The sequence below is a fragment of the Nomascus leucogenys genome, chromosome 14 (assembly GCF_006542625.1).
Source record: "Nomascus leucogenys isolate Asia chromosome 14, Asia_NLE_v1, whole genome shotgun sequence".
Classification (NCBI taxonomy): Eukaryota; Metazoa; Chordata; class Mammalia; order Primates; family Hylobatidae; genus Nomascus; species Nomascus leucogenys.
The window spans coordinates 22,239,840-22,247,637 of record NC_044394.1 but is presented as its reverse complement, the minus strand read 5'-3'; the positions used below and the strand labels follow the sequence as shown (position 1 = coordinate 22,247,637).

The 7,798-nt window shown below is 38.3% G+C and overlaps 1 pseudogene; it reads right to left on the bottom strand.

Annotated features, from left to right (window-relative positions):
- Window positions 1–4,745: 4,745 nt before the first annotated feature.
- On the bottom strand, window positions 4,746–5,825 carry LOC100599686 (annotated as a pseudogene).
- Between the last annotated feature and the right edge of the window lie 1,973 nt (window positions 5,826–7,798).

Here is a 7,798-nt window from a genome sequence, read left to right as displayed (position 1 = left end):
GGATTTGTTTCAAAATAATCTGAGGGTGGTATGGGGAATACGTAAGGGTACAGATAAAACAAGACTGACTGTGAGTTGATAATTGTTGAAGCTGGGTCATGGATGGGTACGTAGCAGTTTATTGTAACAGTATTGCTTAAAAACAATGGCCACAGCAACAACCTCAAATGTCCAACAATATAGCTTTGATTAAACAATTTATGGTATAACCACAACATAAAATAATATGCAGCCATTAAAATGATATTTATATTATATAGAATGTTTAAAAATACTTAAACATTCAAAATATTCATAGAACATTAATAAGTGTAAAAAGGTTACAAAACAGGATGTAGTGGATAATCCCATTCAAATGCATAGAAAGGAAATCAAGATTAGTAATAATCGTTTCTGAGTTAGGGAATTAATTACTTTCATTTTTTTCTTTGTGCTTTTTTTGTATATCTTTCAAATTTCTGCAATGAGTACGTGTACATTTTATCAGATTTATAATATCATTAAAAATTAGGGAAAGAAAAAATGTAGTTTAGAAAGCTTTTCTCCCTAAATGATGAAAACAAACATTTTATGTGTTCTATAGAAGTAAAGTTTCAACATGTGGACAAAGCATATACTATTTTGTGGTTATATATTATAAATAATATATTACTATAACTTCGCTGGAAAAGTCAAGGGAAATTAGTTTCGTTATTTGTATCTTGTTTAAGAAGAAAGTGAAGTATACTGTATGTGTGTGTGTGTATGTGTGTATGTGTGTGTGTTGCATGAGAGAGGGTCAAGGAAAAGGAGTCTAACATTTGCAGGATATCTAGATTAAGCTATATATATTACCTTTAGAATTCTCAGTACAGACTTTTGAGGTTGACTTGTACGTCTGCTTTAGAGGTAATGAACCAGAGACACAGTTTGCAGCATGTAACTGCTGGAGCTGAAAATCAAGCCAAGGGCATTTGGGCTTATGTCAGACCTCCTTGTACCATTTAGCAATCTGACCCTTTTACTAGGGTGTTTATTTCCTCAACATATACTGCTAAAACATTTTGCTGTTACCATACTATAAAACTAAAAATTACATAATCTATTATTCTGATACTTGTTACCCAGTTTCCAAAATATTTTCATTAAAATAAAGCTTGAAACTTAAAAATTATTTTACTTAGAAAGAAAGGAATTGGTAAGAGATGCCTAAACCTGCTACATTGCCTCCTACAGTGATGGCATCATTTTCCTCTTGACTCTCCCTGCTAGGTGCAGTTTTTAGCATGGTGAAGCACAAGAGATAACATCCGCGGTCGCTAAGGGTCACCTGGCTCTATATTCTTATTCCAGATGAACTCCAGAGATCCTTTGATACCACCATTTGGGTTACTTTGTCAGCTAGTTGTTTTTTGTTGTTTACTTCGAGGACTATTTATTAAGAAACGTGTAGTAAAGTCTAGAGTGGAATTCACTAACTGATAAGAAAGATGAGTTAGCTGTTAAAGGGAGGGTCCAGGAAAGGAAGAATGCAACCTAAATAGGTGAGCATTTCAATGAAGAGGTGACTCTTTGGGGTTGGCATTTCATTTCCTTGCTCCATAAGCTTTTGTTGAGCACCTATTATGTGCCAGGATATCAACTTGGTAAACAGTCTCAAAATAGATCCTTTAATTTTTTTAAAATAAGATGGACTTTAAAACATTTTATATGAATATAGATATAATGGTAAGTGCACCCCAGATTGGTATTGGTGTGTTGCACCCTTCCACTCTTAAACTCTAGTGCTTATTCATCTGTGAATCGAAAGAGTAAGACCTGAAAACACAGGCACAAAGTAAGCTATTTGGGAAAACAAGGCATAGCCTTTACTCCCTACTTCCAGAGGAACATGCACACACACACATGCACACACACATATGTAATCTTTAAAATATTAATATATTTTAATCTGGACTGTTTTAGAATACATTAAGTATTGAAATCTTGGCACTTCTACCAATGTGCTTCAGAAAGAATCATGATATTCATATAAGAGTGTAATAGCATCATACTGACAGTCCTGTTTGTTTTGTTTCCAAAATATATCGAGATACTATTTTGATTGTCATGACCCTTAACATAGACTTCCCTTTAATTATAGTCTTTATTCCAATATAAGGGATGCAATCCCTTGACCAATCAATTTATTTATTCTAATAATTCTATAAAAATGTGCAAACAGCATCTGTTCACTTCATGGATTTAAAAAATCATGAGTAATCATTCTCAATTATGGGAGAAATTTCTTGTAATTCAAAATTTCAAGAAGTCTCCATTTGAGAAATCCGAGTGGTAAATCTATTGTATGTGTTTGTAGTTTTTGAAAATTGACCAGCCTGGCCAACATGGTGAAACCCAATCTCTACTAAAAATACAAAAACTAGCTGGATGTGGTGGCACATGCCTGTAGTCCCAGCTACTTGGGAGGCTGAGGCAGCAGAATGGTTTGAACCCGGGAGGCAGAGGTTGCAGTGACCCGATATCGCGCCACTGCATTCCAGCCTGGGTGACAGAGCAAGACTCTGTCTCAAAATAATAATAATAATAAGAAGAAAATTGTTATGTGGCCACCCTTAAGTTACTTTACCTTTTTATTTCTAATTATGTCCATTATTGGAATTTTCCAAATGCCAAAGAGACTGAGTTTTTCTATACTTATATATAGAATGTGTAAGATTAATGGTCAATGAGAGTGGCAGCTGTCTGTCTTTTCATATATATATATATATGCACTTTTGGCAACCCTCTTACCTTCATGTTTTATTTCCAAAGTAGTTTAAATCTTAGATCTAAGAAACAACTTCTTTCTGAATTTGCACCAAAAACAGGGAATCTATTTAGACTAGTTCGAGCATGTTGTAAAACGTTTTGAATTTTGATGAAACATGTAAGAGTTTCTGGTGTTTTCGCATTGATAAGAACCATGTGCCTTGTACTAGCCTTCCTTTAGTATTTTGATACAGACTTTCCTCATGCATTCATTAAATATCAACATATAGCTTTTACACACTGGCAAAATAATAGAGCTGATGCTTAGCTTGGTGCTTCATATTTTTTTCTGAATCGAACTGAATTTTGATCTCATTTGATTTAATATTACAGTCCATTTTTCTGGCATGTACTAAATGTGTAGTGTTCTATTTATTGTAATTGAGGACCTTGTTCTGTCATCATATTTTTGAGCACTCAAGAAAGAACATGAGTAGGTATAAGTACTTCAAACACACTGGTCATTGAACATACCAATGAGTAAAAGGTGAGGGGGTTGCTGATAAAGGAAAAAGAAGTACCTTTGTTTCAATATTTATTGAGGATTGTTTTTAATGAAGTGTTCTGTCTAAAGTGGAAATACTGCTCTTTTTGTCCCTCTTCAAAATCTCTTTAGTAGGTCAAATTGCTGTTTGTGGCTGTATCTTCATTGTTTAGAGATCATGGAAAATGCTGAAGGCCTAAGCTTAGTTATTAATTAAGTATTATATTGGTGTTTTGTTTATTATGATAGGACAGAGTAAAATCCATTAATATGAAAGAGGAAGAGGAATGTTGATCCATTGTACCACTTGGTGGGTTTGTGGAACTTTAATATTTCTGATAAAAATATGGAGAACATATTTGCAATGGGGTTTGGATAATGCAATTTTGGTATCATATGCCATGATTTCCATATTGGAGAAATGAAAACTGTTGAAGCACACCAGAGCTACAAATGCTTTCCCTTTCTCTGTGGGAAAAAAATCTTACTGTGTGGGATCAGTTTGGGGCATGATGAGTCTCAGAATAGCCACACCTAGCCTGAGCAGGCTTACATTTGCCATCCTAGTTCTGCAGATGATGCTAACTTAATAAAATAAAAATAACCTAATGCACACCTAGCAGCACATCACTGAAAACATCATTGTTTTAATAGTAACTGCATTTTCATTATTCCAATATATTTGAAACCACTTTTCAAAGTGGTTTCACATCATTATCTTTTTTTTTTTTTTCTGGTTATGGCAGCACTTTCATTTTTTCTTACACAATGATGTGTTGCTGGGGCCTCATGTTCTCACATAACAGTAGAAAACCAAAGTCTGTTATCATGTCTTAAAGAATCAAGAATTGTGTACAAAAAACCCTCACATAAATTTAAAGGATGAATAAATTTACAGGTGTAAGTGCAAACTGCTTCCAACTCAAGGCAAGTAACAGTCCATGGTGTTCTGGCTGGAAAACATCAGGTAAGAAAGGAAGCGGGATCCTACAGCTTGGGCTTTTCCAACCCTGAGAGACCGGCAAGATAGAAATGACAACTGGTTCAGGAGCCCTTGCCAGCCTCTAGAGAAATCCCATGACACTCAGCCATGACACTTTAATACCCTCTGCAGATTGGAGACTACTGGCTACTCAGGCTCACCAAGCCATGGACTTGTCTCTCACAAGCATGTTCTTTCCTCAGCCATGAAGTGACCCAGCCACATGTACTAAAGGTTGAAATCAAAGGTATGTACAGGGTATTAAACAAATGACTAGGGAATAGTTAACTTGAATACAAGGTTAAAATCAGCAACAAGTTCTACAATCCAGTCTTGCTATCAGATACAAGCTTCAAGGACAAATTTGTTTTCAAAGGCTTATTACAGTCTCATGAGGCTAGCATGAGGTGTATACATGTGCCAGGGACAAATCTATACTTCTGAATCAACCCATGCAGCAAATGCTACAAGCAACTGCCCGCAGTCCATTTAGAAGCATTTGCAGTGGATGATGGAGGGGCCTGACTCATAGTACTCCTGCTTCCTAATCCACATCTACTGGAAAGTAGACAGCGAGGCCAGGATGGAGCCACAGATGCACACCAAGTACTTGCACTCAGCGGGCAGGTGATCTTCTTGGTGCTGGGTACCAGGGTGGCGATCTCCTTACGCAACCTGCCCATGATGCCTGGGTACGTGGTGGTACCATCGGACAGCACCATGTTGGCATACAGGTCCTTGTGGATGTCCACATCATACTTCATGGTGGAGTTATTAGGTTATTTTTATTTTATTAAGTTAGCATAATCTTCAGAACTGGAACAGCACCTCCAGACATCAGATCCACTCATTGCTAATGGTGATCACCTGGCCATTGGACAGCTGGTAGCTCTTCTCTAGGAAAAGGAGGATGCAGTGGTGGCCATCTCCTGCTCAAAGTCCAGGGTAACATACCATAGCTTCTCTTGATGTCACGCACGATCTCCCTCTCGACTGTTTTGGTGAAGCTGTAGCTGTGCTCCGTGAGGATCTTCATGAAGTTGTTGGACAGGTCCCGGCCAGCCAGGTCCAGACACAAGATGGCTAGGGGAGGGTGTAGCCCTCATAGATGGGTACTGTGTGGGTGACTCCATCTCCAGAATCCATGACAATACCAGTGGTGCACCCAGAGACACAGAGGGACATTACAGCTTGGATGCCCACACTCATGGCCAGGGTATTGAAGGTCTCAAACGTGATCTGAGTCATCTTCTTTCTGTTGGCCTTGGGGTTCAGGGAGGCCTCAGCAGCACGGGGTGCTGCTCCAGGGCTATGCACAGCTTGTTGTAGAAGGTATGGTACTAGATCTTCTCCATGTTGCCCCAGTTGGTGTCCATGCAGTGCTGGATGGGGTACCTCAGGGTCAGCATCTGGCTTGCTCGGGGTCTTGTCACCCATGTACGAGTCCCTCTGGCCCATGTCCACTATCACACCGTAGTGCCAGGGGCACCTGACGATGGAGAGAAACATGGCTCAGGGGGCATCTTCCCCGGCAAAGCCAGCGTTGCACATGCCAAAGCCACTATCAGTGACGAGACAGCAATCTTTTCTTTCAGTGAGATCGATGGAGGAGCGGGGATGTGGAGCGTAGACCATTTGCAGAGAGTGGGCCACATCATTATCTTATGCTTTTCTTCCAACAACTTTTAGATAGACAACCAGGGCCCCACTGCTGGGTTTGTTTTAGAGGCATAGAGAAAGGCTCAACTCTTGTTCTTGATTTCCTTCTCTTACATTCTTGACTATTCCTTCTTTATCCTGCCGCTTCATCTTCTTCCTCTATGAAGGCTTTTCATATCTGTAACATAAAACGGATTAACTCACTCTTGTTTTAAACAAAGGAACAAAAACATCATCCTATTCTTCAATAGCATCCTTCTATTTTTCCCCCAATATTCCCAATACAACCAGCCCTGTGTCTCCATTGCCCTTTACAGCCAAGTGTCAGGAGAGGGGGCCTCAGTCACTGCGTGAAGATTTCCCTTGCATTCCCTCCTTGACATTCTCAGTCCTGTTGTGAATTCTCTTCAGTGCTGGCACTGAGATCCATCCCCTGCTTCTTCCAGCTCTCTCTTCCATCTTGGGCAGCTACTCTCACCTTTTCAGGGAGCTCAATCTAATTTGAGGCTTCCTCCTCCAAAATTGCATTTCTGTCCCAGCCTCTCTTATACGAAATCATATACAACTTACACACATATACACACACACCAATTTCTAATATATTCAAGTCAGCTTACTGTTAAAAATGGATTACCAACTTTCCTTAATGACATGATGATCAACCTTGTTGCTCAGGCCAGATTTCTGGGTCAAATCTGGGAATCTCATCAGCTTTCATCATGTTCTTTCTTCAACAACACGTGTTTTGTTAATCTTATCCACTCAAATTCTGTCAATTATAATTTTTTTTAAAAATTCACATATATGTTCTTGTTTCATCCTCACAAGCACTATGTTATTATAAAGTCTTATCTTGCTTGCATTACTGCAACAATGTTCTAACTGGTATCTTTGCTTCTAATTTCCCTTCTTTCCAAATATCTACACTCCTGCCAGAGTGGTAGTAGTGTTTCTAACACTTACCTGCTTAAAACCCACCTTTTTTTTTCTTACCACCTTTCAGTGAAAAATCCGAAGTCTTTAATACCTAACAAGAGATACTTTTTGGTTTGTTTTAGCCTCTTTCCAACTCTTTCTCCTCATTTGCCTTGCATATTACCCTATAACTTTAAGGAACCACCTGAAGTTCTTAGGATATTTTCAGTCATCTGGTATCCTTGCTTGAAATGTCCCTAAACTGGGTTAATAAGTGTCTTTCCCGAATTCATGTATATTAGGCACCTCAGAATGTTACCTCATTAGGAAGTCTTTTTAAAATTGCATATATTTAGGGTGTGCAACAGGATATTTTGATACACATAGTGAAATGATTATCACAGTCAAGCAAATGAACATATCAATCACCTCAAATAATTCCTTTCTTGTGTGTGTAAGGTAAACTACCTAAAATCTCTCTTAGCAAGTTTACAGCACACAATACAAGATTATTAACTCTAGTCCTCATCCTATCCATTAGATCTCTAGACTTCTCCGACATCATTGCAACATTGTACCCTTTGAGCTACTTCTCCCAATTTCTTCTCTCTCTTTGCTTCTAGTAACCACCCGTTCTGTTCTTCTCTCTGTTTCTATGTGCTCAACTTAAAAAAAAATTCCACATGTGATACCATGTAGTATTTGTCTTTCTGTGTTTGAATTATTTCACTTAGCATAATGTCCTCCAGGTTCATCAATGTTGTTGCAAATGGCATCCTTTTCTTTTTAAAGGCTAAATAATATTCCATTATGTATATGCATGTGTGTGTTTACATTCATACATATATAGGTCTCACAGTTTATCCATTCATTCATTGGACACTTTGCAGATGTAATTAGTTAAGAGGAAATCATGCTGGATTAGGGTGGGCCCTAAATGCAATATCACTGGTGCTTTATAAGAAAAG